The 12,501-nt window shown below is 48.5% G+C and overlaps 24 non-coding genes across 24 annotated transcripts in view; all 24 read left to right on the forward strand.

The window, feature by feature from the left end:
- Nucleotides 1-916: 916 nt before the first annotated feature.
- TRNAS-AGA (transfer RNA serine (anticodon AGA)) lies at nucleotides 917-998 on the forward strand. The gene has a single exon. It is a non-coding gene; the product is annotated as a tRNA-Ser (tRNA).
- A 148-nt stretch (nucleotides 999-1,146) lies between these two features.
- TRNAS-AGA (transfer RNA serine (anticodon AGA)) lies at nucleotides 1,147-1,228 on the forward strand. The gene has a single exon. It is a non-coding gene; the product is annotated as a tRNA-Ser (tRNA).
- A 150-nt stretch (nucleotides 1,229-1,378) lies between these two features.
- Nucleotides 1,379-1,460, forward strand: TRNAS-AGA (transfer RNA serine (anticodon AGA)). The gene has a single exon. It is a non-coding gene; the product is annotated as a tRNA-Ser (tRNA).
- Nucleotides 1,461-1,608: 148 nt separating this feature from the next.
- On the forward strand, nucleotides 1,609-1,690 carry TRNAS-AGA (transfer RNA serine (anticodon AGA)). The gene has a single exon. It is a non-coding gene; the product is annotated as a tRNA-Ser (tRNA).
- Nucleotides 1,691-1,838: 148 nt separating this feature from the next.
- Nucleotides 1,839-1,920, forward strand: TRNAS-AGA (transfer RNA serine (anticodon AGA)). Its single transcript has one exon. It is a non-coding gene; the product is annotated as a tRNA-Ser (tRNA).
- A 150-nt stretch (nucleotides 1,921-2,070) lies between these two features.
- Nucleotides 2,071-2,152, forward strand: TRNAS-AGA (transfer RNA serine (anticodon AGA)). The gene has a single exon. It is a non-coding gene; the product is annotated as a tRNA-Ser (tRNA).
- Nucleotides 2,153-5,415: 3,263 nt separating this feature from the next.
- On the forward strand, nucleotides 5,416-5,497 carry TRNAS-AGA (transfer RNA serine (anticodon AGA)). Its single transcript has one exon. It is a non-coding gene; the product is annotated as a tRNA-Ser (tRNA).
- Nucleotides 5,498-5,644: 147 nt separating this feature from the next.
- Nucleotides 5,645-5,726, forward strand: TRNAS-AGA (transfer RNA serine (anticodon AGA)). Its single transcript has one exon. It is a non-coding gene; the product is annotated as a tRNA-Ser (tRNA).
- Nucleotides 5,727-5,874: 148 nt separating this feature from the next.
- TRNAS-AGA (transfer RNA serine (anticodon AGA)) lies at nucleotides 5,875-5,956 on the forward strand. The gene has a single exon. It is a non-coding gene; the product is annotated as a tRNA-Ser (tRNA).
- Nucleotides 5,957-6,104: 148 nt separating this feature from the next.
- TRNAS-AGA (transfer RNA serine (anticodon AGA)) lies at nucleotides 6,105-6,186 on the forward strand. Its single transcript has one exon. It is a non-coding gene; the product is annotated as a tRNA-Ser (tRNA).
- A 148-nt stretch (nucleotides 6,187-6,334) lies between these two features.
- Nucleotides 6,335-6,416, forward strand: TRNAS-AGA (transfer RNA serine (anticodon AGA)). Its single transcript has one exon. It is a non-coding gene; the product is annotated as a tRNA-Ser (tRNA).
- Nucleotides 6,417-6,564: 148 nt separating this feature from the next.
- TRNAS-AGA (transfer RNA serine (anticodon AGA)) lies at nucleotides 6,565-6,646 on the forward strand. Its single transcript has one exon. It is a non-coding gene; the product is annotated as a tRNA-Ser (tRNA).
- A 147-nt stretch (nucleotides 6,647-6,793) lies between these two features.
- Nucleotides 6,794-6,875, forward strand: TRNAS-AGA (transfer RNA serine (anticodon AGA)). The gene has a single exon. It is a non-coding gene; the product is annotated as a tRNA-Ser (tRNA).
- A 148-nt stretch (nucleotides 6,876-7,023) lies between these two features.
- TRNAS-AGA (transfer RNA serine (anticodon AGA)) lies at nucleotides 7,024-7,105 on the forward strand. The gene has a single exon. It is a non-coding gene; the product is annotated as a tRNA-Ser (tRNA).
- A 147-nt stretch (nucleotides 7,106-7,252) lies between these two features.
- TRNAS-AGA (transfer RNA serine (anticodon AGA)) lies at nucleotides 7,253-7,334 on the forward strand. The gene has a single exon. It is a non-coding gene; the product is annotated as a tRNA-Ser (tRNA).
- Nucleotides 7,335-7,482: 148 nt separating this feature from the next.
- On the forward strand, nucleotides 7,483-7,564 carry TRNAS-AGA (transfer RNA serine (anticodon AGA)). The gene has a single exon. It is a non-coding gene; the product is annotated as a tRNA-Ser (tRNA).
- Nucleotides 7,565-7,712: 148 nt separating this feature from the next.
- On the forward strand, nucleotides 7,713-7,794 carry TRNAS-AGA (transfer RNA serine (anticodon AGA)). Its single transcript has one exon. It is a non-coding gene; the product is annotated as a tRNA-Ser (tRNA).
- Nucleotides 7,795-7,942: 148 nt separating this feature from the next.
- TRNAS-AGA (transfer RNA serine (anticodon AGA)) lies at nucleotides 7,943-8,024 on the forward strand. Its single transcript has one exon. It is a non-coding gene; the product is annotated as a tRNA-Ser (tRNA).
- Nucleotides 8,025-8,174: 150 nt separating this feature from the next.
- Nucleotides 8,175-8,256, forward strand: TRNAS-AGA (transfer RNA serine (anticodon AGA)). Its single transcript has one exon. It is a non-coding gene; the product is annotated as a tRNA-Ser (tRNA).
- A 3,263-nt stretch (nucleotides 8,257-11,519) lies between these two features.
- On the forward strand, nucleotides 11,520-11,601 carry TRNAS-AGA (transfer RNA serine (anticodon AGA)). Its single transcript has one exon. It is a non-coding gene; the product is annotated as a tRNA-Ser (tRNA).
- Nucleotides 11,602-11,749: 148 nt separating this feature from the next.
- TRNAS-AGA (transfer RNA serine (anticodon AGA)) lies at nucleotides 11,750-11,831 on the forward strand. Its single transcript has one exon. It is a non-coding gene; the product is annotated as a tRNA-Ser (tRNA).
- Nucleotides 11,832-11,979: 148 nt separating this feature from the next.
- Nucleotides 11,980-12,061, forward strand: TRNAS-AGA (transfer RNA serine (anticodon AGA)). The gene has a single exon. It is a non-coding gene; the product is annotated as a tRNA-Ser (tRNA).
- A 148-nt stretch (nucleotides 12,062-12,209) lies between these two features.
- TRNAS-AGA (transfer RNA serine (anticodon AGA)) lies at nucleotides 12,210-12,291 on the forward strand. The gene has a single exon. It is a non-coding gene; the product is annotated as a tRNA-Ser (tRNA).
- Nucleotides 12,292-12,439: 148 nt separating this feature from the next.
- TRNAS-AGA (transfer RNA serine (anticodon AGA)) overlaps nucleotides 12,440-12,501 on the forward strand; it is an 82-nt gene continuing 20 nt past the window's right edge. Inside the window, exon 1 of the tRNA in view lies at nucleotides 12,440-12,501. This exon is cut by the window's right edge and continues 20 nt beyond it. This is a non-coding gene — a tRNA (tRNA-Ser).

The following is a 12,501-nucleotide window of genomic DNA, read 5'->3' on the forward strand; positions in this document are numbered from 1 at the left end:
TGCAGCAGATTGTTAATAGATTTATGTTTCTGCGTGATGTCAGTGATACGTTTTTGCGCCCCGTGTGCCAAGTAAGGCTCGGGCGTGCGCTGCCGGATTTTGTTGTGGCACCCGAAATCCTATCGGGCGGAATTTTTGGGTACTTCAGAGAAGTTGTCGTAAGTGGGCGGTTTCTCTCAACGAGGTTTTCCAACGAATATTTATCTACAGTGAACAAGAAGAAGTTGTATAAGGATTTATGTGAGGTTTTTCTGCCGGAACCTATGTACAGGGCCTTGTACAGTGGAGGCCCTGGAAGGAATGCGTTAAACAGGGTAAAGAGAATGCAAGTCGAGCCAGGGGTTAAAACTTTCTTTTTCAAGTTGCACACTGGAACGTTATCAGTCAAAGTGTTTTTACAGGATATGAGCTTATTTGTTCCGTGGGGACCTAACTGCCTTATCTGCAAGCAACCAGAAACGATAATCACGTTTTTCTGTATTGTTGGGAAGGGGTTTACTTTTGGAACGTACTCCAAAGGACGATAAAGAAACAATTTCCACTTCACCCCCATAGAATACGGTATCTGTCCATTGCTAACGAGGATGGAGTGCCATTTGATTTAATAATGTTAATGGGCCTCCACAGTATTTGGCGCTCGCGAATGGCAGGATATTACTGTGATCCCGACGCACAGCCAGCACGAATTTATTTTCGTGAAACTGTGCATCGGTTTGTTGAGAGCGTCAAAGCTGATGGAGATGTTTCCGAGTGGTTGTCAAAGGTGGTGCCTTTGGTGGCCCTAAAGGAATTTTAATGTGACGAAGCCAGTCCTTGGCAGGCTGACTGTATCACTACCATATGCTCATTGTGTCCAGCAATTCTGTTCTAGTCATTCTTGTGCAATGCCAAAGCCAGGCAATGAAGAAAAATAAAAGCAGTCGTGGCCGAGTGGTTAAGGCGATGGACTAGAAATCCATTGGGGTCTCCCCGCACAGGTTCGAATCCTGTCGACTGCGCATTTTTTTGTCGTCCTTGACATCAGCCCGATCACTACATATCAAAGGCATTCGATGTTTTGTGGCAGCGGCCGCAAAATTTCCCAAAATACCAGCGGAAAGTTCACTCAGCTAACTCCTCGCGTTTCCGCCAGGCACGTGCAGCTGCGCAGTCGTGGCCGAGTGGTTAAGGCGATGGACTAGAAATCCATTGGGGTCTCCCCGCACAGGTTCGAATCCTGTCGACTGCTAATTTTCTTTCATCCCCCTTGACAGCAGCCGGATTACTAAAAAGCAAAGGCATTCGATGTTTTGTGGCAGGGGCCGCAAAGTTTCCCAAAATACCAGCAACAAGTTTGCTCACCAAACTCCCCGTGTTTCCGCCAGGCACGTGCAGTTGCGCAGTCGTGGCCGAGTGGTTAAGGCGATGGACTAGAAATCCATTGGGGTCTCCCCGCACAGGTTCGAATCCTGTCGACTGCGCATTTTTTTGTCGTCCTTGACATCAGCCCGATCACTACATATCAAAGGCATTCGATGTTTTGTGGCAGCGGCCGCAAAATTTCCCAAAATACCAGCGGAAAGTTCACTCAGCTAACTCCTCGCGTTTCCACAAGACGCGTGCAGCTGCGCAGTCGTGGCCGAGTGGTTAAGGCGATTGACTAGAAATCCATTGGGGTCTCCCCGCACAGGTTCGAATCCTGTCGACTGCGCATTTTTTTGTCGTCCTTGACATCAGCCCGATCACTACATACCAAAGGCATTCGATGTTTTGTGGCAGCACCCGCAAAATTTACCAAAATACCAGCGGAAAGTTCACTCAGCTAACTCCTAGCGTTTCAGCCAGGCACGTGGAGCTGCGCAGTCGTGGCCGAGTGGTTAAGGCGATGGACTAGAAATCCATTGGGGTCTCCCCGCACAGGCTCGAATCCTGTCGACTGCGAATTTTCTTTCATCCCCCTTGACAGCAGCCGGATTACTAAAAAGCAAAGGCATTCGATGTTTTGTGGCAGGGGCCGCAAAGTTTCCCAAAATACCAGCAACAAGTTTGCTCACCAAACTCCCCGTGTTTCCGCCAGGCACGTGCAGTTGCGCAGTCGTGGCCGAGTGGTTAAGGCGATGGACTAGAAATCCATTGGGGTCTCCCCGCACAGGTTCGAATCCTGTCGACTGCGCATTTTTTTGTCGTCCTTGACATCAGCCCGATCACTACATATCAAAGGCATTCGATGTTTTGTGGCAGCGGCCGCAAAATTTCCCAAAATACCAGCGGAAAGTTCACTCAGCTAACTCCTCGCGTTTCCACCAGACGCGTGCAGCTGCGCAGTCGTGGCCGATTGTTGGGAGATTTTAATTGTGTTTGTAGGGATGAGGACCGTTCAGTGGTATGTAAGAGATACGACCATAGTGCTGCATTACTTACCGATTTGGTTTCTGAATATAGTCTTGTGGATGTGGGGCAGGAAAAAGGCGACAGTATACATTTCACTCATTTTCAGTTTTCCTCTAATGCTCGCCTTGACAGAATTTACGTTTCTGTTGACGCATTAGCAAGTGTGTTTGGCTACTGGGTGCGGCCCATTTTCTTCAGTGACCACTGTAGGGTGTCTCTTCAGATAGGAAAGTACACTCGGCATGTACTTCACCCTCGATGGGAGTTGTGGAAGATGAATAACTGTCTGCTCTCAGACGAAATCTTTCAGCGTGCTGTACCTACTTGTTTGAAGGACGTATGGTCACGCCGTGATCTTTCCATTTTTCAAAAGTGGGACTTGTTTAAACAGGAGATCAAAAACTTGGCAATTGAGGCCTCAGCAAGAATCGCTTTCCTGAAGAGACACCACCTTCGTGAGCTTGGGCGCACCCTAACGGAGCTACATGAGCTAGAGAGGGTAAGCCCGGGTGCCTATCGCGAAGAGATTAATAACGTAAAAGCACAGCTTCAACAATCTGCGACAGACAGATATAAGGGGACCTTGATACGATCTAGGTCCCGAAGGATTCTTGATGAGCAACCTTCTCGTCGGGCCCTGAGTGATGAAAGAGAGAATGCTCTTGCGAAGGAAATATTGGAAATTCAGTATGGTGATTGCACATACAGTGATGCGCCTGGTATTCTTGCTGCTTTCTTCGACTATTATCGGAAGCTGTTTGGCAGTTGCGAAGATCCAAGTCAGGGTTTCGATTACAGTTCCTTGCTCGGAAACTTCCCTCGACTTGATGATGAGAAGTGTGCTATAGTGAAGGGACCTATCACTTTGGATGAAATTCAATCAGCCATTTCTGCCCTGCAGAGCCAGAAATCTCCTGGGCCAGATGGTATTACTAGCGAATTCTATAAAACATTTTCGCCTTGCCTAGTGCCTGTTTTGATGGAAGTTTTCAAAGCATCTTATGATGTGGGTGTCCTGCCTCCCACTTTTTATTCTGGGCACACAATATTAATTCCCAAAAGCAAAGATACTAATCGGTTGAAAACTGTTGAGGGATATCGTCCAATTTTCCTTTGCAATGTTGATTACAAAATTTTTGCCAAGGTTCTTAGCAGTCGTCTGCAGCTCGTCATTAGGGACTTGATAGGTCCGCATCAGGTCTGTGGTATTAGAGGCCGCAGTATTCAAACACATATCCATATTGCACGTTCAGTATTAGAGACAGTATCAGATGAGATAGGCCAAGTAGCTCTGATTCAAATTGACTTGGCTAAGGCGTTTGATAAAGTTCGGCACGATTTCTTGTTCGCGGTCTTGGAGTATGCAAATATTGGTGACGTCTTGCTCAAAGGCATAAGGCTGTGCTATAAGAACTCCTATACAAGGGTTATTGTTAATCAGGAGCTAACGAAACCAGTACCACTAGAAGCATCTGTTCGTCAAGGATGTCCACTGTCTCCATTGTTGTTTGCCCTATATCTGGAACCTCTCTGTCTCAGTATAATTAAAAGCGCAGCTATCCGCGGTTTCTCTCTGGCTCAATGTGAAGTTAAAGTTTTAGCTTACGCTGATGATGTCGCCCTCTTTTGTTCTGACAAAAAGAGTGTACTCGAGGCTCTAAACTTGACTAAACAGTTCTGCGATGTATCAGGCGCGGCTCTTAATTTAGAGAAATCCAAAGGCTTTTGGTTGGGTCATTGGGGAACTAGGCCAAGCCAGTTCGGTGGTATATGCTGGAACTGTAGCCCTCTTGAGTACCTAGGCGTTCCGCTGCACCAAGTTCGCAACAGTACAGCCTACTGGGATTCACAAACTGTAACTCTACGGCGGCAAACACAGGCTTGGATGGGTAGGGAACTCTCAGTGTTTGCGAGGGCACAGGTCTGTAATATTTGTTTGTTTGCAAAGCTCGCGTATGTCCTTCAAGTCCTGCATTGTGCGAGGAGGAAGGGGCAAGCAATACATAGAATATTTGCAGCATTCGTTTGGCGCTCTCAATGGGAGCCGATGAGGCGTGACAACTTGTTCCTTCCCTTAGAGGGTGGTGGAGTGGGCCTTGTTCACCTGTTCGTGCATCAACTCGTTTCCCGTTTTTTCTTTTTCAAATCGGCAAACGACCCGTTTCTGGTAGCTGTGCTCATTAGGCGGCTTAGTTTTCATTTGCCTTACTTATTCGCACCGACTGTGCAGGCTCGTGAGGGGACTTTATGGGGATTTCTTAAGGAGGTTGCTGACACTTTCAATTTTCTCACTGTGCGCTTCTCTTTAGATTACCTGTATAGCCTCTCGAGAAAGCAGATGACCCAGGCTCTCACTGAGTCTTTGTTCCCTACACCATTGTATCGGCAGCCTTATCTGGGGTCTTTGGACATCAGTGTTCTAAAGCGTGTTAGGCGGATGTGCATTCAGGCAGCCGCTAAAATGTTCTTTTTCAAACTACACACAGCGACGCTGCCTGTCAAGACATTTCTTAATGACAAGGGGATGTTTGTACCCTGGAATGTGAATTGTCGTCTGTGTAACGTGCCTGAGACAATTGATCATTGCTTCATCCTGTGCCGTGATGCCATGTTCTTTTGGGACATACTACAACGAACTCTTAAGAAGGACATTGAAATTACACCATACACTATTAGATTTCTGCCTGTTGACAAAAACTCTGTTGTGCCTTATGACGTGTTTGTGTTGATGGGACTATTCAGTCTTTGGAAAAGCCGTATGATGGACAGACATGCCGAGCCACCAAGATCGTCCAAATCTGTGTTTCGGGAACAGTGTGCGTTGGTGAGGAGTGTATATGCTGCTCGCGACGAACCTCCAAGCTGGCTGCCGTGCCTAGATGCTTGTGTGTGCCTCCCTGAATTTTGATGTTTTGATGGGGATGCAGTGGTGAGTTAGGGCTATGGGGGGCTCATATTAAGCAGCCCGGTAACTTGAGACGCGAACTAGTCTGATTGAAGTTTCCTCCTTTCTACAGAAGTTCTTCCATGCAATAAAGAAAAAAAGCAGTCGTGGCCGAGTGGTTAAGGCGATGGACTAGAAATCCATTGGGGTCTCCCCGCACAGGTTCGAATCCTGTCGACTGCGCATTTTTTGTCGTCCTTGACATCAGCCCGATCACTACATATCAAAGGCATTCGATGTTTTGTGGCAGCGGCCGCAAAATTTCCCAAAATACCAGCGGAAAGTTCACTCAGCTAACTCCTCGCATTTCCGCCAGGCACGTGGAGCTGCGCAGTCGTGGCCGAGTGGTTAAGGCGATGGACTAGAAATCCATTCGGGTCTCCCCGCACAGGTTCGAATCCTGTCGACTGCGCATTTTTTTGTCGTCCTTGACATCAGCCCGATCACTACATATAAAAGGCATTCGATGTTTTGTGGCAGCGGCCACAAAATTTCCCAAAATACCAGCGGAAAGTTCACTCAGCTAACTCCTCGCGTTTCCACCAGACGCGTGCAGCTGCGCAGTCGTGGCCGAGTGGTTAAGGCGATGGACTAGAAATCCATTGGGGTCTCCCCGCACAGGTTCGAATCCTGTCGACTGCGCATTTTTTTGTCGTCCTTGACATCAGCCCGATCACTACATATCAAAGGCATTCGATGTTTTGTGGCAGCGGCCGCAAAATTTCCCAAAATACCAGCGGAAAGTTCACTCAGCTAACTCCTAGCGTTTCAGCCAGGCACGTGGAGCTGCGCAGTCGTGGCCGAGCGGTTAAGGCGATGGACTAGAAATCCATTGGGGTCTCCCCGCACAGGTTCGAATCCTGTCGACTGCGCATTTTTTTGTCGTCCTTGACATCAGCCCGATCACTACATATCAAAGGCATTCGATATTTTGTGGCAGCGGCCGCAAAATTTCCCAAAATACCAGCGGAAAGTTCATTCAGCTAACTCCTAGCGTTTCCGCCAGGCACGTGGAGCTGCGCAGTCGTGGCCCAGTGGTTAAGGCGATGGACTAGAAATCCATTGGGGTCTCCCCGCACAGGTACGAATCCTGTCGACTGCGCATTTTTTTGTCGTCCTTGACATCAGCCCGATCACTACATACCAAAGGCATTCGATGTTTTGTGGCAGCGGCCGCAAAATTTCCCAAAATACCAGCGGAAAGTTCACTCAGCTAACTCCTAGCGTTTCCGCCAGGCACTTGGAGCTGCGCAGTCGTGGCCGAGTGGTTAAGGCGATGGACTAGAAATCCATTGGGGTCTCCCCGCACAGGTTCGAATCCTGTCGACTGCGCATTTTTTGTCGTCCTTGACATCAGCCCGATCACTACATATCAAAGGCATTCGATGTTTTGTGGCAGCGGCCGCAAAATTTCCCAAAATACCAGCGGAAAGTTCACTCAGCTAACTCCTAGCGTTTCAGCCAGGCACGAGGAGCTGCGCAGTCGTGGCCGAGTGGTTAAGGCGATGGACTAGAAATCCATTGGGGTCTCCCCGCACAGGTTCGAATCCTGTCGACTGCGCATTTTTTTGTCGTCCTTGACATCAGCCCGATCACTACATAACAAAGGCATTCGATGTTTTGTGGCAGCGGCCGCAAAATTTCCCAAAATACCAGCGGAAAGTTCACTCAGCTAACTCCTAGCGTTTCAGCCAGGCACGTGGAGCTGCGCAGTCGTGGCCGAGTGGTTAAGGCGATGGACTAGAAATCCATTGGGGTCTCCCCGCACAGGTTCGAATCCTGTCGACTGCGCATTTTTTGTCGTCCTTAACATCAGCCCGATCACTACATATCAAAGGCATTCGATGTTTTGTGGCAGCGGCCCCAAAATTTCCCAAAATACCAGCGGAAAGTTCACTCAGCTAACTCCTAGCGTTTCAGCGAGGCACGTGGAGCTGCGCAGTCGTGGCCGAGTGGTTAAGGCGATGGACTAGAAATCCATTGGGGTCTCCCCGCACAGGTTCGAATCCTGTCGACTGCGCATTTTTTTGTCGTCCTTGACATCAGCCCGATCACTACATACCAAAGGCATTCGATGTTTTGTGGCAGCGGCCGCAAAATTTCCCAAAATACCAGCGGAAAGTTCACTCAGCTAACTCCTAGCGTTTCCGCCAGGCACGTGGAGCTGCGCAGTCGTGGCCGAGTGGTGAAGGCGATGGACTAGAAATCCATTGGGGTCTCCCCGCACAGGTTCGAATCCTGTCGACTGCGCATTTTTTTGTCGTCCTTGACATCAGCCCGATCACTACATATCAAAGGCATTCGATGTTTTGTGGCAGCGGCCGCAAAATTTCCCAAAATACCAGCGGAAAGTTCACTCAGCTAACTCCTCGCGTTTCCACAAGACGCGTGCAGCTGCGCAGTCGTGGCCGAGTGGTTAAGGCGATTGACTAGAAATCCATTGGGGTCTCCCCGCACAGGTTCGAATCCTGTCGACTGCGCATTTTTTTGTCGTCCTTGACATCAGCCCGATCACTACATACCAAAGGCATTCGATGTTTTGTGGCAGCACCCGCAAAATTTACCAAAATACCAGCGGAAAGTTCACTCAGCTAACTCCTAGCGTTTCAGCCAGGCACGTGGAGCTGCGCAGTCGTGGCCGAGTGGTTAAGGCGATGGACTAGAAATCCATTGGGGTCTCCCCGCACAGGCTCGAATCCTGTCGACTGCGAATTTTCTTTCATCCCCCTTGACAGCAGCCGGATTACTAAAAAGCAAAGGCATTCGATGTTTTGTGGCAGGGGCCGCAAAGTTTCCCAAAATACCAGCAACAAGTTTGCTCACCAAACTCCCCGTGTTTCCGCCAGGCACGTGCAGCTGCGCAGTCGTGGCCGAGTGGTTAAGGCGATGGACTAGAAATCCATTGGGGTCTCCCCGCACAGGTTCGAATCCTGTCGACTGCGCATTTTTTTGTCGTCCTTGACATCAGCCCGATCACTACATATCAAAGGCATTCGATGTTTTGTGGCAGCGGCCGCAAAATTTCCCCAAATACCAGCGGAAAGTTCACTCAGCTAACTCCTCGCGTTTCCACCAGACGCGTGCAGCTGCGCAGTCGTGGCCGATTGTTGGGAGATTTTAATTGCGTTTGTAGGGATGAGGACCGTTCAGTGGTATGTAAGAGATACGACCATAGTGCTGCATTACTTACCGATTTGGTTTCTGAATATAGTCTTGTGGATGTGGGGCAGGAAAAAGGTGACAGTATACATTTCACTCATTTTCAGTTTTCCTCTAATGCTCGCCTTGACAGAATTTACGTTTCTGTTGACGCATTAGCAAGTGTGTTTGGCTACTGGGTGCGGCCCATTTTCTTCAGTGACCACTGTAGGGTGTCTCTTCAGATAGGAAAGTACACTCGGCATGTACTTCACCCTCGATGGGAGTTGTGGAAGATGAATAACTGTCTGCTCTCAGACGAAATCTTTCAGCGTGCTGTACCTACTTGTTTGAAGGACGTATGGTCACGCCGTGATCTTTCCATTTTTCAAAAGTGGGACTTGTTTAAACAGGAGATCAAAAACTTGGCAATTGAGGCCTCAGCAAGAATCGCTTTCCTGAAGAGACACCACCTTCGTGAGCTTGGGCGCACCCTAACGGAGCTACATGAGCTAGAGAGGGTAAGCCCGGGTGCCTATCGCGAAGAGATTAATAACGTAAAAGCACAGCTTCAACAATCTGCGACAGACAGATATAAGGGGACCTTGATACGATCTAGGTCCCGAAGGATTCTTGATGAGCAACCTTCTCGTCGGGCCCTGAGTGATGAAAGAGAGAATGCTCTTGCGAAGGAAATATTGGAAATTCAGTATGGTGATTGCACATACAGTGATGCGCCTGGTATTCTTGCTGCTTTCTTCGACTATTATCGGAAGCTGTTTGGCAGTTGCGAAGATCCAAGTCAGGGTTTCGATTACAGTTCCTTGCTCGGAAACTTCCCTCGACTTGATGATGAGAAGTGTGCTATAGTGAAGGGACCTATCACTTTGGATGAAATTCAATCAGCCATTTCTGCCCTGCAGAGCCAGAAATCTCCTGGGCCAGATGGTATTACTAGCGAATTCTATAAAACATTTTCGCCTTGCCTAGTGCCTGTTTTGATGGAAGTTTTCAAAGCATCTTATGATGTGGGTGTCGTGCCTCCCACTTTTTATTCTGGGCACACAATATTAATTCCCAAAAGCAAAGATACTAATCGGTTGAAAACTGTTGAGGGATATCGTCCAATTTTCCTTTGCAATGTTGATTACAAAATTTTTGCCAAGGTTCTTAGCAGTCGTCTGCAGCTCGTCATTAGGGACTTGATAGGTCCGCATCAGGTCTGTGGTATTAGAGGCCGCAGTATTCAAACACATATCCATATTGCACGTTCAGTATTAGAGACAGTATCAGATGAGATAGGCCAAGTAGCTCTGATTCAAATTGACTTGGCTAAGGCGTTTGATAAAGTTCGGCACGATTTCTTGTTCGCGGTCTTGGAGTATGCAAATATTGGTGACGTCTTGCTCAAAGGGATAAGGCTGTGCTATAAGAACTCCTATACAAGGGTTATTGTTAATCAGGAGCTAACGAAACCAGTACCACTAGAAGCATCTGTTCGTCAAGGATGTCCACTGTCTCCATTGTTGTTTGCCCTATATCTGGAACCTCTCTGTCTCAGTATAATTAACAGCGCAGCTATCCGCGGTTTCTCTCTGGCTCAATGTGAAGTTAAAGTTTTAGCTTACGCTGATGATGTCGCCCTCTTTTGTTCTGACAAAAAGAGTGTACTCGAGGCTCTAAACTTGACTAAACAGTTCTGCGATGTATCAGGCACGGCTCTTAATTTAGAGAAATCCAAAGGCTTTTGGTTGGGTCATTGGGGAACTAGGCCAAGCCAGTTCGGTGGTATATGCTGGAACTGTAGCCCTCTTGAGTACCTAGGCGTTCCGCTGCACCAAGTTCGCAACAGTACAGCCTACTGGGATTCACAAACTGTAACTCTACGGCGGCAAACACAGGCTTGGATGGGTAGGGAACTCTCAGTGTTTGCGAGGGCACAGGTCTGTAATATTTGTTTGTTTGCAAAGCTCGCGTATGTCCTTCAAGTCCTGCATTGTGCGAGGAGGAAGGTGCAAGCAATACATAGAATATTTGCAGCATTCGTTTGGCGCTCTCAATGGGAGCCGATGAGGCGTGACAACTTGTTCCTTCCCTTAGAGGGTGGTGGAGTGGGCCTTGTTCACCTGTTCGTGCATCAACTCGTTTCCCGTTTTTTCTTTTTCAAATCGGCAAACGACCCGTTTCTGGTAGCTGTGCTCATTAGGCGGCTTAGTTTTCATTTGCCTTACTTATTCGCACCGACTGTGCAGGCTCGTGAGGGGACTTTATGGGGATTTCTTAAGGAGGTTGCTGACACTTTCAATTTTCTCACTGTGCGCTTCTCTTTAGATTACCTGTATAGCCTCTCGAGAAAGCAGATGACCCAGGCTCTCACTGAGTCTTTGTTCCCTACACCATTGTATCGGCAGCCTTATCTGGGGTCTTTGGACATCAGTGTTCTAAAGCGTGTTAGGCGGATGTGCATTCAGGCAGCCGCTAAAATGTTCTTTTTCAAACTACACACAGCGACGCTGCCTGTCAAGACATTTCTTAATGACAAGGGGATGTTTGTACCCTGGAATGTGAATTGTCGTCTGTGTAACGTGCCTGAGACAATTGATCATTGCTTCATCCTGTGCCGTGATGCCATGTTCTTTTGGGACATACTACAACGAACTCTTAAGAAGGACATTGAAATTACACCATACACTATTAGATTTCTGCCTGTTGACAAAAACTCTGTTGTGCCTTATGACGTGTTTGTGTTGATGGGACTATTCAGTCTTTGGAAAAGCCGTATGATGGACAGACATGCCGAGCCACCAAGATCGTCCAAATCTGTGTTTCGGGAACAGTGTGCGTTGGTGACGAGTGTATATGCTGCTCGCGACGAACCTCCAAGCTGGCTGCCGTGCCTAGATGCTTGTGTGTGCCTCCCTGAATTTTGATGTTTTGATGGGGATGCAGTGGTGAGTTAGGGCTATGGGGGGCTCATATTAACCAGCCCGGTAACTTGAGACGCGAACTAGTCTGATTGAAGTTTCCTCCTTTCTACAGAAGTTCTTCCATGCAATAAAGAAAAAAAGCAGTCGTGGCCGAGTGGTTAAGGCGATGGACTAGAAATCCATTGGGGTCTCCCCGCACAGGTTCGAATCCTGTCGACTGCGCATTTTTTTGTCGTCCTTGACATCATCCCGATCACTACATATCAAAGGCATTCGATGTTTTGTGGCAGCGGCCGCAAAATTTCCCAAAATACCAGCGGAAAGTTCACTCAGCTAACTCCTCGCGTTTCAGCCAGGCCCGAGGAGCTGCGCAGTCGTGGCCGAGTGGTTAAGGCGATGGACTAGAAATCCATTGGGGTCTCCCCGCACAGGTTCGAATCCTGTCGACTGCGCATTTTTTTGTCGTCCTTGACATCAGCCCGATCACTACATATAAAAGGCATTCGATGTTTTGTGGCAGCGGCCGCAAAATTTCCCAAAATACCAGCGGAAAGTTCACTCAGCTAACTCCTCGCGTTTCCACCAGACGCGTGCAGCTGCGCAGTCGTGGCCGAGTGGTTAAGGCGATGGACTAGAAATCCATTGGGGTCTCCCCGCACAGGTTCGAATCGTGTCGACTGCGCATTTTTTTGTCGTCCTTGACATCAGCCCGATCACTACATATGAAAGGCATTCGATGTTTTGTGGCAGCGGCCGCAAAATTTCCCAAAATACCAGCGGAAAGTTCACTCAGCTAACTCCTAGCGTTTCAGCCAGGCACGTGGAGCTGCGCAGTCGTGGCCGAGTGGTTAAGGCGATGGACTAGAAATCTATTGGGGTCTCCCCGCACAGGTTCGAATCCTGTCGACTGCGCATTTTTTTGTCGTCCTTGACATCAGCCCGATCACTACATATCAAAGGCATTCGATGTTTTGTGGCAGCGGCCGCAAAATTTCCCAAAATACCAGCGGAAAGTTCACTCAGCTAACTCCTAGCGTTTCCGCCAGGCACGTGGAGCTGCGCAGTCGTCGCCGAGTGGTTAAGGCGATGGACTAGAAATCCATTGGGGTCTCCCCGCACAGG

The sequence above is a fragment of the Amblyomma americanum genome, chromosome 10 (assembly GCF_052857255.1).
Source record: "Amblyomma americanum isolate KBUSLIRL-KWMA chromosome 10, ASM5285725v1, whole genome shotgun sequence".
In the NCBI taxonomy this organism is placed as follows: Eukaryota; Metazoa; Arthropoda; class Arachnida; order Ixodida; family Ixodidae; genus Amblyomma; species Amblyomma americanum.